General features: G+C 43.0%; 1 protein-coding gene and 1 long non-coding RNA gene across 3 annotated transcripts in view; one reads left to right on the forward strand and one right to left on the reverse strand.

The window, feature by feature from the left end:
* Positions 1-22,246, reverse strand: part of SSBP4 (single stranded DNA binding protein 4) — a 547,729-nt gene that overhangs the window by 232,061 nt on the left and 293,422 nt on the right. The gene's annotated exons all lie outside the window — the stretch shown is intronic.
* LOC115480209 lies at positions 3,459-20,899 on the forward strand. The gene is made up of 3 exons (XR_003943795.1): positions 3,459-3,567; positions 5,050-5,054; positions 20,888-20,899. It is a non-coding gene; the product is annotated as an uncharacterized LOC115480209 (long non-coding RNA).

Below are 22,246 nucleotides of genomic sequence, written 5' to 3' on the forward strand. Positions count from 1 at the left end.
TGCTAGACTTGGTGTTCTGAAAAAGGGTAGACATCTTGGAACACAAGGCTGGTGGTACAGAGATAACACCCCTATCATGGACTGATAAGTTCCTAATCAAATTTTCTATTATGCACAACAAAAAACAATCAAAGTTTGGAAGGAAATCCGAGAAATGAGAAATCTGACTGCTGAAAACTTCCTAGAAGCCTTGTCCTACCCTCATGTGGATGAAAAGATGATGACAGTGTCAGAAAAGTTGATATCTAGAATGCATGCTTAGCAATAGCATTAGAAAAAACGGCCCCTCTAAAGAATGTCCTATGCTGCACAAACAAACGTTCCTCGTGGTTCTACCCCAGAACTGAGGATCCTTAAGCGTCAAGGACGTCAACTTGAAAGAAAATGGAGAAAATCTCTTCTAGAAGAAGACAGGCTCAACTGTAAGAAACACATGACAAGATACTGCCAGGCCGTAACAACAGCCAAAACACAATATTTTTCTCATCACATAGAACAAGCTGCAAATTCAACCAAGCAGCTATTCAAAATAGTAAACAGCCTACTGCAAACCCCAGAACAGAACCAGCCTTCCCAGTCACAACTAACCAGCAATGATTTTGCCAATTATTTTGCCAACAAAATTAAAGGTCTCCATCAGGACCTACAGACAGTTCCATCAAAGCTCCTACCAGCTAATAAAGAGAACAAACACTCCCTCTTCCCTGACATGCACAGCCATCTGAGACTCATTCATCAAGGTCAGAGAGGAAGCTCTTGAAAATATCCTGAAAGGTCTACTGCCTACAACCTGCCTCTTGATCCCTGGCCAGCAAATATTGTAAAACGAGCAAGCACAGGCCTCATTGAAGGGCCAAACAACACTAAAAAGAGCTGTGGTACACCCCCTACTGAAAAAAAGAGCTCACTGGACCAGGACAAGCTCGAAAACTACAGACCAGACTCTAACATTCCTTTCCTGGCAAAACTTATAGAACGGACAGTCTGCAGTCAATTCAATAACTGGCTAATTGAAAGTAGTTGGCTAGACCCATGTCAATTGGGCTTCAGACCTGGGTATGGAACAGAGGGAGTTCTTGTGTCCGTTCTTGATGATCTGCACAGAAACCGTGACAAGGGATCCATACTGTCTCCCATTTTATTTAATATCTACCTCAAGCCTCTAGCTGAGCTGCTTCGGTCAATGGACACAAAATTCTACATCTATGCTGATGATGTGCAACTACTCATACCCACTGAATGAGATCTACCCACTCTGAGTAAACTGACTGCCTACCTAACTGCAACTAAGGAATGGGCAAACAACAACAAACTTTGCCTGAACCCAAATAAAACAGAGATTCTTTGGGTACCAAACACAAGTGGACAAATACCCAACTTCAGAATACCTTTTGGGAAGTATGAACTCCCCCTAAAATCACAAGTCAGGAATCTTGGGATACTGCTAAGACTCATCACTCACTCTGATCCCACAAATTCAAACAACCTTCAAAACTTGTCTCTATCATCTACGACAACTACAAAATCTCTCTCCATATATTGAAAAGACGAGTCTGACCACAGTGGTCCATGCCATGATAACCTCATGACTAGACTACCGTAATGCCCTGTACACTGGCCAAACAAAAAAAAGTTTGTATCAGTTCCAACTAATTCAGAATGCTGCAGCATGACTGATAGAAGGCTGCAAATGGCATGACCACATCACACCCTTCCTGCCAAGGAAGCCTGGCTCTTCTCCCAAGCCTTTAATATATAGGGTGACTGACTGTACACTCATTCTGCACCTGGACTAGCTTGCTACACACATTGCACCTTAGATCAGTTCCTTATCTATATAACAAACTTGCCTTGACTTTAACTAACCATCAAATTATTCCAACTGACTCTGTATCACACATTTTGTTCCCATCATATATCTGCTCTTGGTCCTTCAGAAAATCTTTAGCATCATATCTATGTTAGCTGAATGTTCTAATGCATGCTTATTAGGTGTATCATTAATCTGATGGAGTGGAGGAGTGGCCTAGTGGTTAGAGTGGTGGACTTTGGTCCTGGGGAACTGGGTTCAATTCCCACTGCAGGCACAGGCAGCTCCTTGTGACTCTAGGCAAGTCACTTAACCCTCCATTGCCCCAGGTACAAATAAGTACCTGTATATAATATGTAAGCCACATTGAGCCTGCCATGAGTGGGAAAGCAAGGGGTACAAATGTAATTAAAATAAAAAATGTTGTATTATATCTCTGGTATTTGAATTCCAGTGCTGTGAAATGTGTACACTTTTGATACTGTTTCAAGGTAGTTCTATTATTAGGTTTAATTTACTATTTTCAAGTTTACCTCATTTATTGTATTTATGTTTATTCTTGGTTATTTTACTATTGTTATGCTGTTAACAAAATTATAAGTGTTATGTTAAACTATACCTACTGTATACTGTCTTGGGCGAATCTCTTCATAAAGGCGGTTTTAATAGATCCCAATAAATAAATAAATGGCCAATTCTCTCAATGGAGGAGGGTGAATAGTGGAGTGCCCCAGGGATCTGTATTGGGACTGGTGCTATTTAACATATCTATAAATGATCTGGAAATTGGAACAATGATTAAATTTGCAGATGACACAAAACTATTCAAAGCTGTTAAAATGCATGTAGATTGTGAAAAGTTGCAGAAAGATTTTAGGAAATTGGAAGACTGGGAATCCAAATGGCAGAAGAAATTTAGGGCCCTGTTTACTAAGCCACGTTATAGGCACCATAGTGGTTTTAGCATGAGATAATGCAAGAGACACCCATATGGGTGCACGCTAAAAATGCTAGCATGCCTTAGTAAACAGGGCCCTTAATGTGGACAAGTGCAAAGTCATGCATGCTGGGAAGAATAATCCGAATCATAGTTACTTGATGCTAGGATCCACCTTAAGAGTTCCCACCCAAGAAAAAGCTCTAGGTGTCATCGTAGATAATGCATTGAAATCTTCTGCTCAGTGCAGCTGCGGCCAACAAAGCAAACAGAATGCAGGAATTATTAGGAAAGGGATGGTAAATAAGATAAATAATAACACTATAATGCCTCTATATCACTCCATGATGCAACCTTTCCTTGAGTACTGTGTGGAAAAAAATAAAACAAAAAAAAAATAGAAGAGGTTCAAAGAAGGTTGACCGAAATAGCGCAATAGTTAAAGGGATGGAACTCCTTTCATATGAGGATAGGATTAAAAGGTTAGGGCTCTTTAGCTTGGAGAAGAGACAGCTGAAGGGGGATATGATTGAGGTCTACAAAATCCTGAGTAGTTTAGAATGGGTAAATGTAGATCAATTGTTTACTCTTTCAAAAAGTACAAAGACTAGGGGACACTTCATGAAGTTACATGGTAATACTTTTAAAACAAATAGAAGAAAATATTTTTTGCTCAATAAATAGCTGAACTTTGAGAAGCAATGTCAGAGGATGTTGTAACAGCAGTTAGTGTATTTGGGTTTACAAAACGGTTGGACAAGTTCCTGGAGGAAAAGTCCACAGTCAGCTATTGAGATAAATATGGGGAAAGCCTCTACTTGTCCTGGGATCAGCATGGAATCTTGCTACTCTTCAGGATTCTGCCAGGTACTTGTGTGATCTGGATTGGTCACTGTTGGAAACAGGATGTTGGGCTGGGCTAGGCTACAGGGACCACTGGTCTGACCTAGTATGGCTATTCTTATGTTCTTAAATGGCAATCCTAATCTCTAATATATGCAAATCTAGCTCACAAATGCATGCAACAGGATTTGGTGTGTCTCTAGGAACAGGCTTGGGTACCAGTGATCTATAGAATTCCTGCTAAACCCCAGGGAGTAAGAGGGCAAGGGGTGAAGGGGGGCGGAGGAGGACAGGCCTAGAGTCTTTGCCTGTCCCCCTGTGCTGTGATTTTGCATATGCAAGGCAGCGTTGCCATAGCAACGAGGCCTAAGTCTGCCAGCTGACCTGTGAGGCAGGCTGCCTTTCTGAAGCACTGTTTCTCATTTCAGGAGAATCTCATTAATTCTAACATGGAAAAAAAAGCAACATTTATGCATACGGTACACTGCTTTTTTTCCTTCTTCAAGGGAGCACTTTTTTTTTTTTTTTTTAATTTTGCGCTAGTGGCAAGAAATGTCTGTGGTGATATTTCTTGGTCTACTGGTAAAAAAACAACAACAAAAAAAAAACAATCATCAGTAAGATTTTTTTCAACAAATGATCAGAATTTTTTCTGCCATCCCGCACTCTCCCTTTAATTTTTAACCCTTCAGCTGTAGAATTTCACAGCATATATGACCATAAATTTACTTCAGAAAAAAAAAAAAACTATGATGAGGCCAGCTGTTGTGAGTTAACAGTGAACCTTAAAGACTATTCACTAAGGCTGTCATCCTACCCTTAATGTCAGCCAAACAGGCTGATCCAGTCCTGGTTTTGCCCCCACTGCATGCAGGAATTTGTAGTTCCAATTAATGTTCTTTTCCAAAGAAACACAGGACTCTGACCTCCAAAAGTACTCCTTTAAGGGAAGCGTCACTGTAGGTTTATAGGAATGCGGGTCTGTGCTTACCTTAAGATGCCTAGCCACAAAGGGCACACCCTATGTCAATGCAAATGCATAGATGGAGCCTTTTAGCGGTATAATGTTGTAGAAAATATATCTATAATCTTCATCTACTTCAAAGCCTGAGCAATAATCTTTGTTTTCATTCCATAGATGCATCCTTTGGAGTGTACAGTCCATACTCATTTCCTGCCCCATAACACAGTCTTCAGTTACTGCACGAAATAGAACATGTTGGTGAAATAACGATTATCACAGCCATGTGCTAGCAGTGTGCGCTAATTCATATGCTCATGTGCCTCTAATGTTCTTTAGTTTTATGTATTTATTTATTTGTTACATTTGTATCCCACCTTTTCCAACTAAACCAGAGTCAGGGATATTTATTTATTTTAAACATTTAGGACCAAATTCTATAAATGGTGCAGAACAAATAGCACCTAGAACTATTCTATAAATGGCACTCCAAATTAGGCGCTGTTTATAGAATAGTGCTTAGCACCGGGAACCATGACTACTTTCAGGTGTCAGCATTTACACCAACTGAACCCTGGTGTAAATTCTTGTGCCTAAATTAGGTGCCGATCCCTATTATCCTCTAGCAGTGTGCATAAATTGTGGGAACACTCTTGATCCACCCATGACCCTCCCATGGCCATGCCCTCTTTTTGGAGCCGCACGTAAATTTCAATTAATTCCAACTGGAACCGATAATTGATTGTTAGGGTCCAATTATCGATGCTAATTGGCTCATTATTCAATTAAATTGTGTGCACATTTTAAAGCACTATTTATGGAATTTGGGGGAGGGTTAGGGGGCAATTCTATAACTTGGGGCTAAGATGTAGGTGCCACAATGGAGTAAACTTAGCAGCAATTCTATGATGGAACTTAGGCACAGTTAAGATGTTATAGAATACTAGCACACACCTGCGTTGGCGTGCCAAAATGTAGGCATGCCTACTTACAGCAGCTCAATGCCTAGTGTAAGATGGTGCGCCTAAGTGTACCAAACAAAGCACAAAACTGATAGTATTCTATAGGCCGCACACATCACTTGGCGATAAGAGGCCGACCGAAACTGAATCAGCAGCTGAAATTTGCCATTCGGTTTTGACTGAAACCGAAACCAGCTCCTCTCCTCCTCCCTCCCCCCAGCAGAGAGCAGTTCTTCCTGGACCACCTACTGCCACTCCTCCTCCCCCTCCACCACAGCCCCTCCACCTTCCCATCACCCAAAAGGCCCTCACTGGGCCTACTTTTAAATGCCCTAGTGATCTACTCTCAGCATCCCCCACGCCTACCTTTTAAAACTCCTGGTGGTCTAATGCCCTATACGGGCAAGAGTTATCCCCAATCACTTTTGCCCCGCCAGTTCCTCAGCCAATATGGCTGCCAGAACTTCCTGCAGCAGCCTCACAAGACTGCCGCGGGAGGTCCCATTTTGGGATTGGAACCAGCATAAACAGGAGTAACAACAAAACAAGAACATCATAACAAATGTGTACAATAACACTGGGTTTCTCTTCAAGTTTACATGTCCATATGTTTTCTGTAATATTGATCTTATTTTTATCAATTTGTATTATTTTTACTTACTCTAATTTTTATTTATTTTTGTATTTTTAATTTCAATAACATTATTAGAATTACTTTGTCTTTAAAGCCTGCTTGACTTTACTAGCAGTTTAAAAACTGGAGCAATTTGTTTTCTGTAAGAATATATATATTTTTTTCATTAAGGGGTCCTTTTACAAAGGTGTGTAAGGGCCTATGCGTGTTCAGTGCAGCCAAATCAGCATTACTGCCCGGCTACCATGTGGTCCAGGCGGTAATTCTGAATTTGGCGTACTCAGTAGAAAATATTTTCTGTTTTCTACCGTGTGGTGCTTATCAAGCAGTAAATAGCAGTGGATGCGCGAGAGACCTTACCACTAAGTCAATGGGTGGCGGTAAGGTCTCAGGCCGAAAATGAACGCACGCTGGTTTTTATTTTGCCGCATGTCCATTTTCTGGCCCCTTAAAAAAAGGCCATTTTTCCAGGACGCGGCAAAAAGTGGCCCATCACACTACCACAGGTCACTTTTTGCCGCAGCTAAGTAAAGGAGTCCCTATGTAATTTTTCTCCCTATTATTTCATATAACTTTTTTCACAATTTAAGATCATTTTCCACATTCGCCTACCAGTATGCCCATCGCTGCATTCACCTGTGATAAACTCAAACTCACCACATTTGAGTTCAAAATTTAATATCTTGACTGCTCCACTGTCCTCATGTTCGAGAGCCAGCGGGTTTCTGGTGTGTGTAAATGGTGCGTTGTTGTTTGATACTATTTTGGATAGGGGAGAGATACACCTTGATTCACTGAAGCTGCTAATTAATATGACTAGGAACCACAGTCCTGACACTGCATCGGTGCTGTACTGCACTGTCACAACACTGTGGGCCCAATGTACTTAAGGAAGAGTCTGTAAAGTGTTGCATGTACTAGAAAGAGGCTTAGTATATTTGGCCCACTGGGAGGAAAATCAGTGACATTCTGGTTCAGGGGCGGCAGTAGCAACCTCGCTCATCGTTGGAGCTGCTGCTGCTAGACCAGAAAGTTCCTCACTGTGCAGCAGCACTAGCACTGCACTACATGAGTACTTCCCTGAAACGGAACAAGGGGAGTGTTAAGGAGCGTTTATGGATAATTGCTTGATACCACTGAGAAGGCAGCGATTTTCTGGTCTTATCGTTTCAGTTCATCTTAAGGTGAGAAGCACACAAGGAAGCCCAGATACTATCATCCAGGGATCAGGCATGCCGATGCACACCTGTAAATTTATTTTGCTACCGCTCTTTCGACCAGGCTTGGAAGAAACTGTTCAAGCCTCACAGCTTTTTTTCGGATCAATATGCATGAACGCATAGCGGAAGCAAAGGAAAAATAAAATCCCACATGGAGAGTGAGGGGTTAAAAGCCCTGGATCAAACCGTGCCCCCACTTTCAATTTGAGGTCTACAGAAAGGGTCAGACCAAGTGGTTGCTGTCCCCAACACACACTTTTCCAGGCACAACCTTCTCCTTAAAACAGAACTGGAAAACAAATACACCACTGCTGACTAAGAACATACCCTATTCAACTACTAGTGCTTTTGCAAATGCCAGGCACAGTTTTTCCTCTTCAAGTGCAGTAGTTATGCCAAATGATACAGATATATATAAACAAAGCAAGTTGACATAGTGGGTTAATAATGAATCTCATACTTCTTGCTCCTTCATCCCTGCCTCACGCTCGGCCGGGCTGATGGATGTCAGTGCCAAACGAGTTTCCAGCGGCACAATGGGGAGCTGTCGTGCTGAGAGGGTACCGCAGTTCGGGCAGGCGGCGTAACAGCCAGGCTATCTTTAATCTCTAAGCAACCAAGGAAGCAACTGGTAGTCAAAGCCGAAGACCAAAGGACACTTGTCATCACTCCCAAAGCTGAAAAATGCATAATCGCAGGAGGAGGCCACTAACACTGAAACACAACTTATCTCCTCTTTGCTTGGCTGGGTCTCTGCACCTTGGCCCTGGCACAGTTGTTGCTCTTTGTCAGTACCTCAGGAACATTCAAAAAGGCAATCTGGGCCTCTAACTGAAGCTGGATATTCAAACCACAGGGAGGAAAAAAGGCAAAACAAAAGAGAAAATACAGAAAGAATAACTGTCAAGCTTCACTGCAAATTAAAAATCATATTAACTTGCAGGTTCTAGACATATGAAACTAAAAGGATCTGGAAAGGGGGTGGGGGGGGGGGGGACGTTGGTTCTAATTTGCCAAAATCAGTCCAAAAATCCATGTCTGTCCCTTGCTCCTCTGACACAATACAGGCTGCTGAAAGGAGGAATATAACTGCCATTTCAGGGACCAACCAAAAGGATACATAAGAATTTAGTGCCCGGATGCCTTCTCTAAGGCTTTCAGTAGGTGCACAACTTGCCATAAAAGAACATTTTCAGTGCATGGGAAGTCCCAAATCACAGACCCCCAGGTTCTGCATTGGTCGTCCAAATTTGGGCACAGATCCCAGATTCACGTAGAAACTAATTAGTCAATAAGGAGCTAACGATCAATTGAGTTAACAAGCATTTAATTGCAGTAATTAGGAGGTAAGCGCAGATCTGCCCGACACCCTATTATATTACGTGCGCGCCTAAATTTCATAGCGCACAACTCAAAAGGGGGTGTGGCCATGGAGTGACAAGGGCGGGTCAGGGATGTTCCCAGAATTTAGGTGCAATGCTATAGAATACTTGAATTTGTGCGCCCAACTGCCATCAGAGCATTTACACCAGCTTTTGGCAGGCATAAGTGCTTGTGCCCGAAGTTAGGTGCGTGAAGTACGCCAAGGTAGTATTCTATAAAGAGTGCTCTGTGCAGGAGAGTGCATATCATACCGGTGCCTATCTTTGGGCATCATTTACTGAATTTGGCCCAGAGACTGTTTGCTTTTTTACTTACTTCCTGATATTTAGCCAGTGGCACTCAGCATTTTTTTTAAACGCTGATTGTCACCAGCTAAAGTATCCCCCCGATATTCAATGCTGGGGCATGTCCGGATTCTGGCACTGAATACTGGGGGATAATTTTTGGCGGGCTGGGTGCCTGCACTTATGTGGGCCCAACTGATATTAAGCCGGGGCTGCATGTGGTCCCGGCTGAATATCAGGCTGAGCCAGCATAACTTTTTTTGTGTATTAAAAAAAAAAAAGCCCCCGAGCCCCTTCCCCCCACCAGTGTCCCCTCTTTCCTTTCTCCCTCCCCTCAGCCCACGTCAATACCCCCCCCCCCCCCCGGTGGTCCAGGAAAGTTGTTGGGGGCAGAAGCATAGCCCACTCGCACCTGTCCCTTGCGGCACCTTTCTAAAATGGCTGCTGCAACCTCTCATGGAAGCTCACTGTACTACACAAAGTACCGCAAACTTCCATGAGAGATCATGGCAGCCATTTTAGACTGGCACTGCAAGGAGCAGGAGCAAGGGGAATGTGCTCCTGCCCCCAACAACCATGCTGGACCTCCAGTGATATAGGTAGGCCTGGGGGCTTACCTGCACAGCTGGGGGGTGTCATGACGTGGACTGGGTGGAGGGGGGAGGGAAAGAAGGAACATTGCGGGGGGGGGGGGGGGGGACGGACAGTAGGCGGCTCAGGGCTTTTATTTTCTTAAAGGAAAAAAAAAGTTATGCGGGTGCCGGCCCGATATTCAGAGCTGGAACCTGCACAGCTAAGTGGCCTTATCTAAATTAAGCTGCTTAGCTATGCAAGTGCCGGCACTGAATACTGATGGCACCCACCTAACTTGTGGCTCCTCCCTAGCGCAGTCCCTGACCTGCCCATTTTTTAGTTGGGCGATCTGAGGGGATATTCAACAGCACTCTCCAGTTGAGTGCTGCTGAATATCCCCACTTAGGCGGCAGAAAGCGATTTAAGTGGGCAGGAGAGATTCCTGCCCACTTAAATCACTTTGAATATTGGCCCCTTAGAGTATAAAAAGCACCTTTTATATAGGGGAGAAGGGGATTCACTTTAGCTGGGACCAGGTTCAATTGCTTCTCTCAAGTGTTTTGCTCAGTGTTTTATGGTAAATGGCAGAAAAGGTGAAATACACACTGGGGAACTGCATTTCTGTACTCTGAGCACAAGACTGTGCTACTAGCCCATGATCCCCTCTACTGAGGTACAGGCTGGTGTTGTGAAATGTATGTATTGTTTAGCTTTTGTGCAGATATAAGGCTTAGGAAAGCAAAATCCAGCAATTCCCTGGGACTCCTTGAGCTGTGTGGGTGTACTTCCGGTCCCCAGCTTCAGCAGGTCTCCCTTCTGTGGCTACAGCTGATCTTCAGTGGCACTGCCAAGTTAAGTGCCGCTGAGAATCAGCAGCCGGCCCACTGAGCGTGATTTAACCAAGCAAGAGCTCTACCACCTGCTTAAACCGCTTTGAATATTGACCCAATGCTATTTAAAAAGAAGAAAAAACCCCCTCTTCTCTAATAATGTGGAAGGGAGACAGTTGCATGAAGTCTTAATATGGTACTATCAGTGTGTGTTTTCTAGCAAAAAAGGTGCCGGTACTCAAATGCCAGGCCAACCTTCAGGGGTGGGGTGATCACTGATGGACCCACCCCACAATAGCCAGCCCCTTGCAACCAGTCACAGAATCTATGAAAAGGCAGAATTGGTGTGTAGAGCCTGAGCTTTTTTACTATAACTTGGGGACCATGAGTCAGTTTTAGCAGTACCCCAAGTACCCCCTCAAAAAAAGCCCTGGGTACTATACACCCATCAGCGTGCATTTCAAGGTTCAAGGTTACGTTTATTTGATGAATCACCTAAGGTGATACTATCAAAGCGATTTACATATGATAAATGCATTAGCACACACAGTACAATACGATGAGGCATATTTTCAAAGCACTTTGGGAGGCTAAGAGGCATATTTTCAAAGCACTTAGCCTCCCAAAGTTCCATAGAAACCTATGGAACTTAGGCTCCCAAAGTGCTTTGAAAATAAACCTGTAAGTTCCATAGGTTTCTATGGAACTTTGGGAGGCTAAGTGCTTTGAAAATATGCCTCATTATGTCTTAAAATTTTACAGCAAAAGTAAAATAAGCAGAAAACAAGACCAAACACACCACAAACAAGCAAACCTGCTGTATCTCACAAGACTCCAAAGGCTATTGCAGACCCACAATTAGGGGAAAACAAGTTTAATTGGTGAAAGCTGACCAAAAAAGATGTGTTTTGAGTAAGGCCTTAAGGGCCCCTTTTACAAATCTGCGGCAAAAGGGGGCCTGCGCTGGCATCAGCGTGTGCTTTCGACGCGTGCCAAGGCCCCCTTTTACTGTAGCAGGTGAAAAGCAGGTCTTTGCTTTTTTCAGGAAATGGCCGCGCAGCCATTTCGGGGGGGGGGGGGGGGGGGAGCCCTTGTTGCCACCCACTGAGGTGGTGGTAAGGGCTCCTGGGCTAACCTGAGAGTAACAGAGCATAACATAAAAAATGTTTGTAGCGCCGGATATGATGACCGCAGGGGATGGGAACTACTGCCGGGATGCTGTGGTAGCCCGGTGGTAGTTCCATTTTAGCCGCGGTAAGCCCACATTGTGTTTACCACTGCTTTGTAAAAGGTCCTCTAAATGAGGAATGAGAAATCTCCAAACGTAAATCTATGGGCAGGGAAGGTGCCATTATGCTAAACATCACTTTCCGAAATGTACAAGACGGAATGGTGCACAGCAAAGGAACAGATAACAATGGCTGTTGGCTAGATTGGAGGGTTTGGCCAATACAACCAATTTTTGTGTTGGTCAAGCTGTTGCACGGGACTCTCTAAGGGTGCACATGACTTGCACAGGGACGCTGGAAGTGCATTTTGAACACCGCTCAGTTCACTAATAGTGTTTGGTAACCAGAGATGTGGGGTGGAAAGTTTCCCATGGAATATTCATTTCTGAACCTCCACTAAAATTCATTAGTAACAGTGAATGAAAGCTTTGTAGTATAACAGTTAACTTTATTATGGGCCGGGTAAGGATGGCTTAGTTAGTAGAACATCAGATGGCTTTGTTTTATTTTTATTGTAATTGTATTTTATAAATATGAGCTTGTATTTTATATGTTATTATTATTGTAAACCACTTTAATACCATAGCTGTGCTAAGCGGAGGAGTGGCCTAGTGGTTAGAGCACCAGTCTTGCAATCCAGAGGTGGCCGGTTTAAATCCCACTGCTGCTCTTTGTGATCTCGAGCAAGTCACTTAACCCTCCATTGCCTCGGGTACAAACTTAGATCATTGTGAGCCTTCCTGGGACAGAGAAATAGCCAATGTACCTGAATGTAACTCACCTTGAGCTACTAGTGAAAAAGGTGTGAGCAAAATCCAAATAAATAAATAAGCAGGGATATAAAGTAAACAAATCAAATCCCTGTGATATTAGGAATGTCTGTTTTATTTCTAGAGGCTTTCAGCTAGTTTTGATGGCTTTTGACCAGTTTTGCAGGTTATAATATTTTAAATAAATAAGGAGCCCTTTACTAAGCTGCGTAAAGTGACTAATGCAGCTAAAAATGGAGTATTGTGGAATAAAAATAAAAATCAGACAAAAGATTGCAAATTAATACTGTCAAGTACTGAGCATGATGTAAATAGGAACAACAAACATAGTTTGAAATGTCTGTATATGTGAATGCCAGGAGCCTAAGAAATAAGATGGGAGAGTTAGAATATATTGCACTAAATGAAAAATTAGATATAATAGGCATCTCTGAGACCTGGTGGAAGAAGGATAACCAGTGGGTACAAATTATATCGTAGTGATAGGGTGGATCGAATTGGTGGAGGGGTAGCATTGTATATTAATGAAAGCCTTGAATCAAATAGATTGAAAATTCTGCAGGAAACAAAACATGTCTTGGAATCACTGTGGATTGAAATTCCATGTGTAAAGGGGAAAAGGATTGGGATAGGAGTGTACTACCGTCCGCCTGGCCAGGATGAACAGACGGATGCAGAAATGTTAAAGGAAATTAGGGACGCAAACAAACTGGGCAACACAATAATAATGGATGATTTCAATTACCCCGATATTGACTGGGTAAATGTAACATCGGGACACGCTAGGGAGGTAAAATTCCTTGATGAAATCAAGGACAGCTTTATGGAGCAGCTGGTACAGGAGCTGAGGCGAAAAGGAAAAATTCTAGACCTAGTCTTCAGTGGAGCGCATGATCTGGTGCGGGAGGTAATGGTGCTGGGGCCACTTGATAACAGTGATCATAATATGATCGGATTTGATATTAGCTTTGAAGTATACATAAGAAATCAAATACGTTAGCGTTTAACTTTAAAAAAGGAGACTATGATTAAATGAGAAGAACAGTGAAAAGAAAACTTAGAGGAGGGACTGCGAGGGTCAAAAATGTACATCAGGCGTGGATGCTGTTCAAAAACACCATCTTGGAAGCCCAGGCCAAATATATTCCGCGTAGTAAAAAAGGAGGACGGAAGACCAAATGACAGCCAGCATGGTTAAAAAGTGAGGTGAAGGAAGCTATTAGAGCTAAAAGAAAATCCTTCAGAAAATGGAAGAAGGAACCAACTGAAAATAATAAGAAATGGCATAAGGAATGTCAAGTCAAATGCAAAGAGCTGATAAGGAAGGCTAAGAGGGACTTCGAAAAAAAGATTGCGTTGGAGGCAAAAACACATAGAGGCATATTTTCAAAGCACTTTGGGAGGCTAAGTTCCATAGGTTTCTATGGAACTTTGGGAGGCTAAGTGCTTTGAAAATGAGCTTGATAGTAAAAAATTTTTTAGGTATATGAAAAGCAGGAAGCCGGCAAAAGAATCGGTTGGACCACTAGATGACTGAGGAGTAAAAGGGGCAATCAGGGAAGACAAAGCCGTAGCGGAGAGATTAAATGAATTCTTTGCTTCGGTCTTCAGCGAGGAAGATTTGGGAGTGATACCGGTGCCGGAAATGGTATTCGAAACTGACGACTCAGAGAAATTTAATGAATTCTCTGTAAACCTGGAGGATGTAATGGGGCAGTTCTACAAACTGAAGAGTAGCAAATCTCCTGGACTGGATGGTATTCATCCCAGAGTACTGATAGAACTGAAAAATGAGCTTGCAGAGATATTGTTAGAAATATGTAATTTGTCCTTAAAATCGAGTGTGGTATCGGAAAACTGGAGGGTGGCCAATGTAACGCCGATTTTTAAAAAAGGTTCCAGAGGAGAGGAAATTATAGACCGGTGAGTCTGACGTCGGTGCCGGGCAAAATGGTAGAGACTATTATTAAGAACAAAATTACAGAGTATATTCAAAAGCATGGATTAATGAGACAAAGTCAACATGGATTTAGTGAAGGGAAATCTTGCCTCACCAATCTACTACATTTCTTTGAAGGGGTGAACAAACATGTGGATAAAGGTGAGCCGGTTGATATTGTGTATCTGGATTTTCAGAAGGCGTTTGACAAAGTACCTCATGAAAGACTGCAGAGGAAATTGGAGAGTCATGGGATAGGAGGTAGTGTTCTATTGTGGATTAAAAACTGGTTAAAAGATAGAAAACAGAGAGTAGGATTAAATGGTCAGTATTCTCAATGGAGAAGGGTAGTTAGTTGGGTTCCCCAGGGGTCTGTGCTGGGCCCGCTGCTTTTTAACATATTTATAAATGACCTAGAGATGGGAGTAACTAGTGAGGTAATTAAATTTGCTAATGACACAAAGTTATTCAAAGTCGTTAAATCGCAGGAGGATTGTGAAAAATTACAAGAGGACCTTACGAGACTGGGAGACTGGGTGTCTAAATGGCTGATGACATTTAATGTGAGCAAGTGCAAAGTAATGCATGTGGGAAAGAGGAAAGCGAATTATAGGTACGTCATCCAAGGTTCCACATTAGGAGTCACGGACCAAGAAAGGGATCTAGGTGTCGTCATTGATGATACGTTGAAACCTTCTGCTCAGTGTGCTGCTGTGGCTAAGAAAGCAAATAGAATGTTAGGTATTATTAGGAAAGGAATGGAAAACAAAAATGAGGATGTTATAATGCCTTTGTATCGCTCCATGGTGCGACCGCACCTCGAATATTGTGTTCAATTCTGGTCGCCGTATCTCAAAAAAGGTATAGTGGAATTAGAAAAGGTGCAGAGAAGGGCGACGAAAATGATAAAGGGGATGGGACTATGAGGAAAGAGGAAAGGCTAAAGCGGCTAGGGCTCTTCAGCTTGGAGAAAAGGCAGCTGAGGGGAGATATGATAGAGGTCTGCCAAAATTGCTTGTTTAGCAACCATAATTACTTTGGACCCAAATGATGTAAATCCTCGGGGAGGTCGCAAGCTTAACTTCAAATGTCCGAATAGTAGAGCATGGTCTTAGCCTCCATTTATTTTAATCAGTAGCGTACTAAGGGCAGGGCAGTGGGGGCAGTCCGCCCAAGGTGCAGGCAGCAAGGGGGTGCATGGAGCAGCTGTCAGCTCCGCCAGTCCCCTGCTCCCTCTGACGTTACTTCCTGTTCCAGGGCAGGGGACCAGCACAGCAGACAGCCATGCGACTGGGGGGCATGGGGGCCTGGGCCCCCCTAAAAAACTGGCTCTAGGGCCCCTGGTTTGGCTAGCAGGGGTCCCTAACCCCCATGAGCTGAAGCATTTGTCCCGCGCTGGTCTCATTGCATTGCCTACCCTGCTCTTCTCAGTCTCGCCGTGCATGCTCGTTTTAGTGAAACTGAGCGTGCACAGTGCAACTGAAAACAAAGCAGGGCAGGCAATGCGAGACCAGCGCGGGACAAACGCTTCAACTGGCGGGGTTTGAGGACCTCCACCAGCCAAGGTACTATTATGTGGCGGTGGTGGGGGAGGGACGGGGAGGCAGACCAAAATGTGTGTCCCCCACTTTGGACTCCCCCCCCCCCCCCCCCCCGCTTGAGGTCTGACTATGCCCCTGGCTGCAAGTACAACTCTAAGCACCTCATTGGACAGATTAGATGGACCAAACAGGTCTTTATCTGTCATCATTTATTCTGTTACTATGAGCATTGCCATCTGACTCTGCTATCCACATCTGAACATTAAGGAGCATTTGAAATAGAACATTTGTCAAACAGCTCTGCCCTCTCACCCATCCACCCCTCTCACCGCTAAAAAAGAAACCTATTTCATCACACTGCCATGAAGAGCAATGCAAGGATGGCGAATGCAGACCATCTGCTCAGGAGCTGAAGCTGTGATTCCCCTCATGTATTGCCAAATAAATTCTCTAGTGCACAACCTACCTCCCCACCCAACCTAGCCTGAGCACCAAATTGAAGCATTTTATAGTCTAATTCTGCTTTAGTACAAGTGTATCCAGACCCAGACAAGAATGCAAAACACAAGAAAAGAAAGAAAGAAAAAAAAAGAAACTTTTGAGAAACTGGCAAGAACCACCACCAACTTGAGAGGAAAGATGAAAAAAAATGCGCAACCAAAGGAGAGGAAGATATTTGGAAGTGAGAAGACTTTTCGTTAAGAGAATGGAAGATTCACAGAAAAAAAACAAAAAGAAAAGAACATTAAAGATTTGGAGAAGGAAAGAGGTAAAGAAATGAAGAATAAGCACACGTGACAGGTAATTCTATGAACTAGGCACGCATTTTAGATTTAGATTAATCCAAGACTGCAGACAAAAGAACATACATAACATCACGTAAACAAGAACAATCACATATTCAATCAACACCACATCTAGGCAATATTCTCCAGTATTGACAGAGGTGTACTGTTCTATGTAGTCCATGCTCCCCCAGCAACAATTATTTGTGTCCATCAGGGGTACAGTAGGCCAAACGTAACAAAATGGCCTTTCAACGCCAAAATACAAGTCTTTGTTTTCAGTCTACAAAACAAATTGGTGGCCCAGCAATAGAAAACACACCTTTTCTTGTCTGGTCCAGCCGCAAACAATGCAGGGCAGGCACAACCAAATCACAAGCTGCTGCAAACCGCAACAGCTGCAGCGGTACGTACCTTTGCACAGCATTTTGAATGTTTAGAATAATGACATATATGTACATGTAAATGCGAGTTTTATGCCGAAGTGCTATTCTGAAAATACCAGCTGAACTTTCATAGCATGTAATTTACAAGGGCGAGTACGCAGGGGTGGAGCATGAGCTACTCCCTATGGTCCAGATTCTATATATGGCGCCTAGAAAATCTGCAAGGAAAACATTTCTGCCTAAGTGTATTCTATAAGGGGCACCTATATTTAGGCGCGGTATATAGAATACGCTTAATGGATATCCTAGCGCCCTAAACTACACGCCTCCATTTACACCAATAAAAACATGGTGTAAATCCCAGGACATAGATTTAGGTACACTGGGTCATATTCTGTAATTACGCATGGAAATTTTGGAACACCCTTTTCCCCGCCCATAACCACACCCCTTTTTGCCTGCGCACATTAGAATTTAGACACAGTGCATTACAGAATATACTTAGGGAGTTGTGTATGTAAATTCTAATTATTGCCAATTAGTACTCATTATTGCTTGTTAAGTGTTGTAACAATGCTGATTGGCTTGTTAAGCCAATTAAGTTATGCATGCTGTTACAGAATACACTTGGATTTTGGTGCAGAATCCTGGGGTGTGTATGTAACTTACAGAATACCGTAAGTTATATGTGCCCCTGCTGCATTTAGGTGCCCGTGATTTTGTTAGCTCTATGGCTGGCAAAAATACAAGTGCTTAGATGTTAGATGCGCTGATACTGAGTTATGCTAGTATTCTGTAATCGAAGCCAGGCACCTACATTCTCTTATGGAGACGCTCAGTTATACAATTACTCTCATTGGGGCATATGCAGTAGAACTTGTGCTACAATTTATTTAGTCCGCACCTACTAAAAAATGTTATTTATTCATTAGCACACCACATCAAGTGCAACACATATGATTGTGCCTGAACAGCTGGGCTGACCATGTCATTAAATGGGATGACCCAGTGGAATATTTATACAAGCTGTGTGTGTTGTGTACAACCTCCATCAGACCTGGCCCCCGCCCCCCTCCCATACCTTGAAATTACTACTACTACTACTATTTAGCATTTCTATAGCGTTGCAAGGCGTACGCAGCGCTGCACAAACATAGAAGAAAGACAGTCCCTGCTCAAAGAGCTTACAATCATCTCTGCTGCAGTCTTTGTCCGGGTAGCAGCGTCACCACTCATAGGTTGCCTGCGGTCTGAACTGGGACTTCTTCTCTGAACCGTCCTCCTTCTTCTGATGCTACTTCCTGTTTTGTGAAGGGCAGGACAGATCAGAGAGGAAGTCCTGGTTCAGGCCGCAGCCAGCCTATGAATGTCGCTGTCCAGGCAAAGACCGCAGCAGAGATGATTTTAAGGTACGGTGGGGGGGGGGGGGGGGATGTGCGGGAGACAGGGGCAACGTGGGAAATAAGGGGCGGTGTGGGAGACGGGGGTGGCATGGGAGAATCACCCCCTGTAAACAATTCCAGGCTACACCACTGGGATGACCCATCCCAACAGTCTTGGCTCTTACTGTGAGGTTTGTTTGCCAAAGTCTGACGTCGGTGCCGGGCAAGATGGTGGAGGCTATTATTAAGAATAAAATTGCAGAGCATATACAAAAACATGGACTGATGAGACAAAGTCAGCACGGATTTAGTGAAGGGAAGTCTTGCCTCACCAATCTAATGCATTTTTTTGAGGGGGTAAGCAAACATGTGGACAATGGGGAGCCGGTTGATATTGTATATCTGGATTTTCAGAAGGCGTTTGACAAAGTGCCGCACGAAAGACTCCTGAAGAAATTGCAGAGTCATGGAATCGGAGGTAGGGTATTATTATGGATTAAGAACTGGTTGAAAGATAGGAAGCAGAGAGTAGGATTGCGTGGCCAGTATTCTCAGTGGAGGAGGGTAGTTAGTGGGGTCCCGCAGGGGTCTGTGCTGGGTCCGTTGCTTTTTAATGTATTTATAAATGACCTAGAGATGGGAATAACTAGTGAGGTAATTAAATTCGCCGATGACACAAAATTATTCAGGGTCATCAAGTCGCAGGAGGAATGTGAACGATTACAGGAGGACCTTGCGAGACTGGGAGATTGGGCGTGCAAGTGGCAGATGAAGTTCAATGTTGACAAGTGCAAAGTGATGCATGTGGGTAAGAGGAACCCGAATTATAGCTACGTCTTGCAAGGTTCCGCGTTAGGAGTTACGGATCAAGAAAGGGATCTGGGTGTCGTCGTCGATGATACGCTGAAACCTTCTGCTCAGTGTGCTGCTGTGGCTAGGAAAGCGAATAGAATGTTGGGTGTTATTAGGAAGGGTATGGAGTCCAGGTGTGCGGATGTTATAATGCCGTTGTATCGCTCCATGGTGCGACCGCACCTGGAGTATTATGTTCAGTACTGGTCTCCGTATCTCAAAAAAGATATAGTAGAATTGGAAAAGGTACAGCGAAGGGCGACGAAAATGATAGTGGGGATGGGACGACTTTCCTATGAAGAGAGGCTGAGAAGGCTAGGGCTTTTTAGCTTGGAGAAGAGACGGCTGAGGGGAGATATGATAGAAGTGTATAAAATAATGAGTGGAATGGATCGGGTGGATGTGAAGCGACTGTTCACGCTATCCAAAAATACTAGGACTAGAGGGCATGAGTTGAAGCTACAGTGTGGTAAATTTAAAACGAATCGGAGAAAATTTTTCTTCACCCAACGTGTAATTAGACTCTGGAATTCGTTGCCGGAGAACGTGGTACGGGCGGTTAGCTTGACGGAGTTTAAAAAGGGGTTAGATAGATTCCTAAAGGACAAGTCCATAGACCGCTATTAAATGGACTTGGAAAAATTCCGCATTTTTAGGTATAACTTGTCTGGAATGTTTTTACGCTTGGGGAGCGTGCCAGGTGCCCTTGACCTGGATTGGCCACTGTCGGTGACAGGATGCTGGGCTAGATGGACCTTTGGTCTTTCCCAGTATGGCACTACTTATGTACTTATGTAAGTAACCCCATCCCCCCACCCAGCCCTGCCCCACTTGAAAATTGTGACTATCAGTGGTTTAGACTCTAGAGAAGATCATTAACAGCTTTTTGTCACTAAGGATCATTTTTAAAGCTCTTTACAGAGGAGGGGAGGGGTAAATTGGCCAGTCATGACACTTGTCCTGTGCCCAGTTAAAAGGAGGTGTGCATATCATTTTGGCACTTGCAATTAGATGTGTGCCCTACCTATTTCTTAAAGTCAGCACCTGACCTGTTAGTTAGCTGTCTTATGTCTAACCTTTCTTTTATGCTGTCTCAAGGCTTATTCCCTAAAGAGAAAGGCAAAATAATTCTCAGGCCCATTCCTAAGAACCCCACGTCTAGCATGACTGAAGTATCCAATTACAGACTGCTGGCCTCCATACCACTGTTAGTAAAGGTGATGGAAGGTCTGGTGTCCAGTCAACTCATGGAATACCTTCTGACTCATAATATCTTACATAGTTCTCAATCAGGGTTTAGATCTGCATATTGTCCAGAGACAGTTCTTACCACCTTGATAACCAATTTCAGGACGGTCCTAAGTCGGGGCAAGAAAATTTTGATTTTACAATTTGATGTGACCAGTGCTTTTGACATGGATGACCATAATACTTTACTGAGTCTGATGGATCAGTTTGGCATCTGTGGTGAAGTCCTGCAATGGTTCAATGGTTTCTTAAAGTCAAGACAATATCAAGTAAAGTTATCTGGTAACATTTTTTCACCCTGGCTCTCTGTGGGTGGAGTGCCCCAGGGTTTACCCCTTTCTCCCATTCCATTTAATATATTGATGGTCCCACTAGGTAAATTGGAATCAAATGACTTTAATACCTTTATTAATGCTGATCATATCACTATTTACATACCATTTAAAGAAAACTTAGATGAAATCTTGCCTAGAATTAAGTCCAGCTTGGATGTAATCAAATCTTGGGCTGCCAATTTTAAATTAAAACTGAATAAGGATAAAACCAAGTTCCTAATCCTAACCAATTCTGCCCACTCAATGACTAATAAAAACTTCACTACTGATAATAATGTGTCCTACCCTTTTTCTGCCACCATGAAAACCTTGGGAATAACTATCAACCAATACCTATCATTTGAACCTCAGGTTTCTGTGGTGATTTCTAGAGTCTTTAATTCTCTGTGGAGATTGAAAAGACTGAGGCCTTTCTTTTCTAACTCGCATTTTCACTCTTTAGTTCAATCTTTAGTGTTATCCAAATTTAATTACTGTAATGCTGTTTGGTCAGGCCTAAAAGTCTACTTTATCAAAAAACTTCAAACAGCTTAGAATACTGCATCTTGTTAGAATTATCTTTACGTAATGCTCATCTGATGTCGAGAGTTTATCTTCTCCATTTTCTGTGCTGTACAAATCTTTGCTACAGATCTATTCAAAATGTAAGCTTCACATACCAAGCTACTAGGAAATGGAATTCCCTGCCAAAGTCACTCAGGTATGTTACTGACTACTTGATATTTCGTAAATTGCTGAAACCATTCTTACTTAGTGAATTCCTCGTATCTGTTGGCAATTGTTATTCTTTTAGTTAATTTATTATTTCAAAATGAGTCATCTTCCTGTTTGGATGCTTCTACCTATTATTGTTTTGTATTTTAGTTATGTTTCTCTTATTGTAATTTGCTTTAAAAGTTTGATGTAAGCCACATTGAACCCAAATTTGTTTGGGATAATGTGGGGTAAAAATACCATAAATAAATAAATAAATAAATACATAAATGTTCAAAAGTGAAAAAGACAAAGGCATAGGAGGACCATGTAGCCACATGAATAGTCTGAAAACTGCCTTGCTATGTCCGAACTCCCAACAAAGAAGCCAACTCCACTGCATGACCATTTCTGCTGTTGAGCCTGAGGAATGAGAGGCCCTGATGCTGAAAAAACTAAGGCCCAGAAGATGCATCAACCAAACGTAAAAAAAGCAAAATCGTAAAAGCCATTACCGAATTTAAAATAAACAATGCTCCAAAAAAACAAGTCGCACAAGTTCGGTGCAGAACCATGCATCAATCCCCGTCGGTAATCGGCTCCTAAAGCATGCGCAGAGCAGCCAAGTGTTATGCTGGCTGCTCTGCGC

This window comes from Microcaecilia unicolor, chromosome 11 (genome assembly GCF_901765095.1).
Source record: "Microcaecilia unicolor chromosome 11, aMicUni1.1, whole genome shotgun sequence".
NCBI lineage: Eukaryota > Metazoa > Chordata > Amphibia > Gymnophiona > Siphonopidae > Microcaecilia > Microcaecilia unicolor.